Here is a 9,797-nt window from a genome sequence, read left to right as displayed (position 1 = left end):
ATTTCAGGAATAACTTTTAAATTTATTTGGAGTTTATTTCAGTGAGTGCTATTAGGTATGGAGTCTATTTTTTCCCCAAATATATATTAATAGGTATTTCTCTTAACACAATTTGGTAAATTTCTTCAGCTGACTTAAAATGTCACTTTTATCATAAACTAACTTTTAAAATATACCTGGGTCTGTACCTAGACATTGGTTTAGAATTCCAGCTTCCAGAAAATTTGGCACATAGCATTCAACATTGAGAAATAGCACAGTAAACTTTGAGAAAACAACACAGACAGTGGAGATACATGGAATACAAAATGATAAAAGGGAAATAACCACATTAGAAGAACCCTTTAAGATGGCTGAAATCTATGTAAATGAATTTTAAAACCTGGATAGAAATGAATAACTTTCTAGAAATTCACCACATTTATCAAAAGTGACTCCAGAAGAGTTGGAAAATCTAAACAGTCTGATTTTTATAGAAGAAACAGAGAAAACTTTCAAAGAGTTACACCCCTATCAAGGCAACAAGACTAGACAGTGTTACAAATGAATTTGATAAAGGCATTAAAGGGCAAATAATTCCAATGTTTTGTTTTGTTTTGTTTTGTTTTGTTTGAGATGGAGTTTTGCTCTGTTGCCCAGGCTGGAGTGCAGTGGAGGTGGAGCCCTAGCCAGGGACCCGCCTTTCTCTACCCAGCACTTCTCTTTCCGCCTTCCCTATCATTTCAAGGGACCACGCTGTTCCCTTCTCAGCACTCCTATATCAAAACTTCCATATTCTCTTTTTTTATTGGATATAGTTTATTTTATTTTATTTTATTATACTTTAGGTTCTAGGATACATGTGCACAAAGTGCAGGTTTGTTACATATGTATACATGTACCATGTTGGTGTGCTGCACCCGTTAACTCGACATTTACATTACAAAACCTCCAAATTCTCTTTATGAGACAGATACAACTGGGCTGCGTGTCTGGAGGTCCCTCGTGTTGGGCCCGAGGGCACCTGTGTTCTGCGGGCTGGCTGGAGTACTGGAGGTGAGTCAGGGCAGGTGTAAACTCTGCACCTCATTGTTCCCTGGTGCCACCAGACATTGCTCAGGCCACCGGCACCATGAAGATCTGGACTTCGGAGCACATCTTTGACCACTCATGGGAAACTGTTACAACAGCTGCGACGTAGAAATACCCAGACCCTATGAACCCAGGTGTGGCTGGAGTTAATGTGTTGGACCGACATATAGATCCCTCTGGAAAGTTGCACAGCCATAGACTTCTCAGCACAGAGTGGGGACTGCTGTCCATTGCGAAGTCTCTTATTGGTGCAGCAAGAACCAAAACATATGTGCAAGAACATTCTGTTGATCCTGTAGAGAAAGCAATGGAACTTAAATCTACTAATATTTCATTTACAAATATGGTTTCAGTAGATGAGAGACATATAAAAACCATATCCTCAGGACCCAGAAGGAACTATTTTGACTCAAGAAGCCATAATCACCATGAAAGCGGTTAGCCTCAGCAGTTACCTTGAAGGACTGATGGCAAGTACAACATCCTCAAGTGCCAGTAAAGGTGAAGAAGCAGTGGAATGGGTAATGCACACATTAAATGCTGAGACTGGGCTGGGCACGGTGACTCACGCCTGTAATCCCAGCACTTTGGAAGGCCAAGGCAGGCAGATAACCTTAGGTCAGGAGTTTGAGACCAGCCTAGCCAACATGGTGAAACCGTCTCTACTAAAAAATACAAAAATTAGCTGGACATGGTGGTGGGCACCTGTAATCTCAGCTACTCAGGAGGCTGAGGCAGGAGAATGGCTTGAATCTGAGAGGCGGAGCCTGCAGTAAGCTGAGATCATGCCATTGCACTCTAGCGTGGGTGACAAGAGTGAAACTCCGTCTCAAAAAAAAAAAAAGAAAAAAAGCAGAGATTGAAGAATTGACAGCCTCAGCAGGAGGAAGCAATGGCAGCAGCAGCATTTGCCGAGGAGGGATCATGAAAGTTGGTAGACAGCATCGGGTACCCCAGGTCTCTCCAAGCTGACTATATATTTATTTGTCATTTTAAAATTACAACTATATTTTAGGTAGTTTTTTTTTTTTTTTGATAAGCTGATATAAGGCCATATGACTTTTGATGAAAACAGAAAGTCTTCTAAATAAAAGGGATCATCTGAAATTAATGTTGTTTGAAATTACTATCTGATTTTGAGGGTGCCATTATTTATGTGAAAAATTAACAAGAAGTCCTTGGAAATTGGTGTTGACATTAAATCTCCTTAAGGTAGTATTTTAAAGCTTTTCATACACTGAAACTCCAGCTGCCTTTGGACCAACCCCAGAACAGAGCAGAGTCACTTCCTATAGATGCCCGTTACCCTGCTGCTGTACACTTCAACAGCTTGCACAAGGGAACTCACTCAAAAGGAGAAATTGTGTAGTTTTAAACTATATTTTGTGTAAAATAACTTGCTCTGCTATAAACCACCATTAAAAACCAGTGTTTTGATTTGGTACTTAAATATTTTCAGAGTGAAAATTATCACTAAAGTAACACATGACTCCAACAAAAGTATGGTTTTGTGTTTTGCTTTGTTTCGTTTTGAAACAATGTCTTGCTCTGTCACCCAAGCTGGAATGCAGTGGAGCAATCACAGCTCACTGCAACCTCCCTATCCCGGGTTCAAGCGATTCTTGTGCCTCAGCCTCCCAAGTAGCTGGGAGTACAGGCACGCACCACCACTCCTGGCTAATTCTTGTATTTTCAGTAGAGACGAAGTTTAACCATGTCGGCCAGGCTCGTCTCGAACTCCTGGCCTCAGGTGATCTGTCCACCTCGGCCTCCCAAAGTGCTAGGATTACAGGCATGAGCCATTGCGCCAAGTCAAAAGTATGGTTTCATTATATTAAAGAGTACTGTAGGCCGGGTGTGGTGGCTCACGCCTGTAATTCCAGCACTTTGGGAGGCCTAGACGGGCGGATCACGAGGTCAGGAGATCCAGACCATCCCGGCTAATACGGTGAAACCCCGTCTCCATCAAAAATACAAAAAAATTAGCCGGGCGTGGTAGCAGGCGCCTGTAGTCCCAGCTACTCAGTGGGCTGAGGCAGGAGAATGGCATGAATGTGGGAGGCGGAGCTTGCAGTGAGCCGAGATCCCGCCACTGCACTCCAGCCTGGGCGACAGAGAGAGACTACGTCTCCAAAAAAAAAAAAAAAGGTACTGTATTGATTTGCCAAAGTTTGTAACTTCGTAAAGGTATTATCTTCCTTGGGTTTGTACTTTGTGATTTAGTATGCTGTACCATGGACTAGTAATGCTAACTGAAAAAATAGTCATTACCTGAGTTTTGCAGCACTCTAACCTAAACAGAACAGCTATTCACATCTTTTAGCACTTAACATTTGCCTGACTTAAAAATTGCCATGTGTCAAAATCATGGTTTATAATTGCTAAGGGCTGATATGTCAGGTCATTTGAATATTATTACTTTTTCAAGCAATTGTGACCACAAAACATCTTTTTTACGTGAAGGAACTGTATATCATTTGAAATTACTCAAATAATGTCTTGTTCTGAAGCATAAACCCTAGGTACTTATTGTTTTTAATAATATGGTGCCACTGCAGAGTTTAGGGGCAGTGGGGAAGAATGAGTATAATGAGGAGGGGAGGATTGGCCTGAAACTAACAACTAAGTGAATTGCACTGCAGCTTTTATTTATGGGAACCCCTTGTTTGGGATCTCAGAGGGCCGCTGCAAACTGAAAAACAATTCAGTAAATATACATTGTTTAATATTTCATAGCAGGCAATAATCAACCACTAAATAACAGATTTAACATTTGCAATTGTTGCATACAAAGTATTTTTGCTAGAAGATGATTAGCTCTCACTTTTATTTTACAGTGCTTAATGTAATGAACTTCTAGTCATGTTTCCTATCAAAGAGATAAGTTAATATATGTACATAAACCACAGAAACAGTATAACGAACTATTTTTAAATTATCATTTTTCTACTTAAAATATGTTTAGCTTAAGACTTCTTAGGACATTTATAAAAGCAGGTTAAATTTAATAAGGTTTCTGATTTTTTTTTTTTTTTTTTTGGTAACTGGAGGTAGTTTTTACCAGTGAAATAACATTTCAGGTAAATAAAACTTTGCTAAATATTGATATTTGATAAAAAGTTACCTTGTATAATTTCTGCAAATTATCCTTGTTCTGAAAAAAGTGTAATGCCCTAATGATAAAAGATTTTTAAACAAATCCTAACAAATCCTTATCTTTTGGTTTTTCAAACTCTGATCTAATGGTACAATTTTATAAATTTTCATTTTCCAGTGCAGTTAGTTACCATTTTAAAAAAATAGCTGGTAATTCATAGCTTTTACATGTTAAATATAAATGAACAGCAAGTAAATGAATTTAAGAGGACTAAACTGGAATAAAGTGTTCATAATAAAAATCTTGGACTATTTAATATTAAAATTGAAATGTGAATTAAGAAAAACTTGTGTTAATAAAAACTTTCTTTTTTAAAAAAAGAAACAAGTAAAATTAAAGATCAAATCCACTTATAAATGTCAGTGCAATAATCCTGAATAAAATATTGGATAATATAATCCATAAAAATATTAAAGTAATATTATGGCCAAGTAAGATTTTGTTCAGGATGGCAAAAATGGTTTGGGAAATCTCTTTTTTTTTTTTTTTGATGGGGGGATGGTCTTTTTTGCCCAGGCTGGAGAGCAACGGCATAGTCTCGACTCACTGCAACCTCCACCTCTGGGTTCAAGTGATTCTCCTGCCTTAGCCTCCCGAGTAGGTGGGATTACAGGCGTGTGCCTCCACACTCAGCTAATTTTGTTACTCTTAGTAGAGACGGGGTTTCACCATGTCGGCCAGGTCAAACTCCTGACCTCAGGTGATCTGCCCGCCTCAGCCTCCCAAAGTGCTGGGATTACAGGCGTGAGCCACCACACCTGGCCCTAGGAAATCTTTTAATATAATTCATCAAATTAATAGTTTTTAGAAGATAAACTATTGATCCTGTCTATAAATGCTGAAAAGCATTTGGCAAAAGTCAACAACCATTATTGACTTAAAAGAAAACAAAACTCAGTATGATAGGAAAAGACAGATCCTTAAAATGTTGAGATAAAACTTTTTCGGTTTTTTGCCCCCAAACTGAGATCATTACCTTCAATGTCAGAAACATGACAGGGATCCCCACTATCATCATTTCATACTGTGCAGGAGGTACCAGTCAATGCAATTAGCAAAAAGGAAAAAATGAAATTGGAAGTATGAAATTGGAAAGAAAGAGGTAATGCTATTACTATTTTTTAATCGATACAAAATATTTTACATATTTACGGGATACACACGAGTACTTGTTACATGCATAGAATGTGTAATGATTAAGTCAGGGTGTTTGGGGTATCTATCACGCTGAGGATCATTTCTATATGTTGGTAAAATTTCAAGTCCTCTTTTCTAGCTACTTTGAAAAATACTATGCAATGTTGCTAACTATAGTCACCCTACTCTGCTATTGAATATCAGGGCTTATTTGTTCTATCTAACTGTATGTTTACACCCACTAATCAACCTCTCTTTATTCTTCCTACCACCCAAACACTCTTACCAGCCTCCAGTATCTGTCATTCTGTTCTCTATCTCCATGAGGCCAATTATTTTTTAGTTCTCATGTATGAGTGAGGACATATGGCATCTGTCTTTCTGTGCCTGACTTATTTCACTTAACATAATCTCCAGTTCCATCCATGTTGCTGCAAATGACATGATTTCATTATTTTTTATGACTGAATAGTATCCATTGTGTATGTATACCATATTTTCTGAATCCATTTATATACCAATGGAGCTATTTACTATTTTCAGATAACATGAAGACCTAGGTGAATCAACTGCAAAACTATTACAAACAATAAAATAATTCAGCAAGGTAGAAGGGCACAAAAGTAATATAAAGAAACCAATGCATATCAGATACAGAAACCACAATCACCTAGAAGCTATAATGGAAGAAAATCCCTCAATATTACAATATTTTTTAAAGTAATTAATAATAAATGATAATATTTATATGACAGAAAGCTTAAAACATTTTAATTTGAGTCCCAGAAGGGCAGGAGAGTGAGAATGAGGAATAAATATTTGAGGAGATAATGACTGAGAATACAGTCATGTACCACATAAAAATGTTTCAGTAAACAACAGACCACAAATACAACGGTGGTCCGAAAAGATTGTAATACCATATTCTTACTGTACCTTTTCTATGTTTAGATACACAAATACTTACCATTGTGTTACAGTTGCTTACAGTATTCAGTGCAGTAACATGCTGCACAGGTTTGTAGCCAGCAGCAATAGGCTATACCATATAGCCTAGGTGTGCAGTAGGTTATACCATCTAGTTTTGTATAAGTATGCTCTATGCTGTTCACACAAAGACAATGTTTTCTAAGGTCATGTTTCTCAGAATGTATCCCCATCATTCATTGTTTCATGAATGTATTCCAAAACTGATGAAAGGCATCAATCCACAGATTTGAGAAGCCCTGTGAATCCAAAGCAGAATAGTTACACTGGAGATACAATGTAAACCAATCAATGTGAAATCTGGGTTTATTGGGAATGGTGAGTCCCTATGTGACCTTGAGGCATTGGAGGAAGAGAAGTTGGTACCTTTTGATTATCCTTGCAACTCACCTCTCAGACTTCTCTGGTCCCAGGTGACAGACTTCTGGTCTGGTTGGGTCTGTGAGTTTCTTTACACTAGTGTTCACTGAGGTGTGGCTAGCGAAATTCTGGTTTGTTCTCTCAGCTGAGTTAAAACCCTGTGGTTCTCATTGTGATCTCAGCCTACTTTAGGTCTCACTGATCCTGTAAGTTCTAATCTCCATCATGGTCCTCACTCAAAAAACCTATCCTGTGGCTTCTGTGGTACAGTCATTATCCTCTGGCTACAGAAGCCTTTAGAAATCTTCTTGCTCTCACTTCAGTTGTCTTTAATCTAGTGGTTAAAGGCATAGACTTCATAACTAGATTGACTTTGGGTTCAAATCCTCATTTCATATTACAGCAGTGTGGTCATGGACAAGACAGTTAACCTCTCTGTGCCTCAGTTTCCACAATTTAAAAAGCGTGAAAAGGACCTATGTCATAGGGCTGTGGAAAAGATGCAATAAGACCATTTTTGAAAAGTACTTAGACTTGTTGCTGGCACATAGCACTCAATAAATGTTAATTATTGTTGTTTATTGAGGTTCAGGAAGGACCAGTAAATAACACTCCATTTCCTCACCTGAGTACTCATGTAATTAAGAAATATATAGGAGTAAAGTAGATGGAGATCAAAATTCACCTTTCCTTTTACACTGATAATGCATTATTGTAGAATGTGATTTATGTCTCTGGGCAAGTGTCTTCTTTACACCAAACCCCAGAAGTAGGTGGATTTACTCAATCACAGGTGGCAATGAACTGGGGCAAATCTATCCCTGTGAAATGTATAGTAAGGGAACCTGAGCACATGCTTCTGTGATCAGATCTCTTCTTTCTCTAATCTGTTACAGCAATAATTGCCTATATAGTTAATTTGGCAATCGATCATGTCCAGCCTAATGCCACCATAGTAGAGGTGATCAGATGCTGTCAGAGCTCTACTCATATCCCATTAGCACACTTGGCCATTTCCAAACACACAGATCGCACTGACGTGAGCTTCCGCTCTCTAGAGCAAGCACCCACATCTCTCTGTTGTAAGGCTGCTTTTAAGCAGTGATAACCCACTTTTCCTGCTAGTGCAGACAGCAGGAAGTGCCTGGAAATTTATTTAATATAAGTAGCCACCACACCCCCAACCCAGGGTGCCTCATCTTAGGGGCTGATGGACAGGAGGAATAATTACCCCAGCTCCCTGGCCCCTGACCAGAACATGGTCTCCAAAGACTGAAAGACTGAACTGATGTTACCCTTTACGGGATTTCCCTTCCTAGCACCACTTTCCTACTCCCCAGATCACTTTCACACAAATCCTCATCTGGGGATCCCAACTTAAGTCAGGAAACAAATCTATTATTGTCTAGTGGTATTTATATATATTTTTTACTTTCAATTGTTTTCCTATGTTGAATTGTTGTAAAGGTTTCTTTGGGGGATATGAGCAGACCTCCGACAGAGTGTAGTACTTGTGTTTCTTCATACTCTCCATCGTATAGTAGTGCGAACAGTAGGAACTAGGCTTTTTTTTAAAAAAATTGCTTTCTCGATGGATTCTTTTTTTAAACTGACATCAGAGAAACTCAAACTATGTGAAAAAACAAGGCATTTGGAGAATATACATACATGTCATGCAAAGGGTGCTATACACAGCCATATAATTTTAAGGTTATCTTCTGAATACGAAAATATGTTACATAAATTTATAAAGATCACAGAGAATATTTAGGTTGATATGAATATTGTATAAAATTATTATTTGGGATTGAACAGCTCTGTACATGCTCTTAGAGACATTTTAATGTTGAAGTTGCTTTTAAGAATTATTAACTAGTGAATAATTAAAATGTTGTCAGAATGTATTCAAGGCCAATTAGTTTGGTTGCAGATAAAAAGTCCTAAGAAATCCATGACTGCCAACAATGGCAATTAATATGGTTTTATTTGCATGCTAAAACAATCCAGGGTAGGTCCCAAAATGTACATTTTCTACAATACAGTAATTTAGCTTTCATGCCCAGACTGGAATTGTGATACTTACAATAAATGAATCCAGTAATGGAGATGCAGGAAAATAATAGCATAGTGATAATATTTGAATTTGTATATGCTTTTTTACTTTTCAGATAAATTTTGCAGCTCTTTTACCCTGATAGCTGGACCTAAAACCTATTTATACCCTTATACAGGCTATAGTTTTCTTCGCTTTGAATATTGACTTATGAATTTCAAACCACCAATTTGACGCTTTTATATCAAATTAACTGTTTATTTGGTCAAACCAATTCACTTGACCTGCCATCCTGGTGACAAGCAGATATTTCCTGAATCAGTGTCCATCAGTCCGTGCCTTGCTTCAGCCATGCCCAACCCCTGCATCGCTGACAGCCAGGTCCAGAAGATGTATCTGTGCTGTTACAAGTCTCATCCTACACGTTCTGTGAAGCACCGAGGGCAGGGCCTGACACTGTGTTGGGGAGCTCTCTAAAACCTGTGAATAGGTTTGCATCTTTCTCGATGCCTACTATTTGTGTCCTTTTGCTTCTAGATCTGCTATACTCCTACTTTTCTGGATGATTCTCCCAGCTTGAGTCCTGCCGTGCTCCTCTCAGTTCCGTTCACCAATGATAGTGATGAATTCCATTCATGCCTTATAGCGGGAGCACACCATCTGCATAATATTCAGCTATTTTCTAGAGTTAAATTTACCCCCTGAAAATATGTTTGATTAAATACATATAGAGACTTTTCCAACTGATAATATTGTTAGTAGTAGTAATAATCATAATTTTCATTATTACACTCAGGCTCAGTCCTTGTACTTAAAACAAACAAACAAAAAAAACTATAGCCAAATAGTGTACAGTGAGACATTTAATAAAACCTGGAGTTATATTTTGATTATTAAATTAATCCAAAGCTCACAAGGGATTTTTAAGTGTCTTTCACCACCAAGCAAGTTGTGAGTAAATATATAGAAAAAAATGGAAATAAATCTAGAAAGCTTTATACTATTTTGGCCAGGTGCAGTGGTTCACGCCTG

At 38.0% G+C, this 9,797-nt stretch overlaps 1 pseudogene; it reads left to right on the top strand.

Moving 5' to 3' along the window:
* The first annotated feature begins 1,111 nt into the window (after nt 1–1,111).
* LOC112614121 lies at nt 1,112–2,043 on the top strand (annotated as a pseudogene).
* The last annotated feature ends 7,754 nt before the right edge of the window (nt 2,044–9,797 follow it).

This window comes from Theropithecus gelada, chromosome 1 (genome assembly GCF_003255815.1).
Source record: "Theropithecus gelada isolate Dixy chromosome 1, Tgel_1.0, whole genome shotgun sequence".
Lineage (NCBI taxonomy): Eukaryota > Metazoa > Chordata > Mammalia > Primates > Cercopithecidae > Theropithecus > Theropithecus gelada.
The sequence above is the reverse complement of the archived record's forward strand: the minus strand, read 5'-3'. Positions and strand labels throughout refer to the sequence as shown.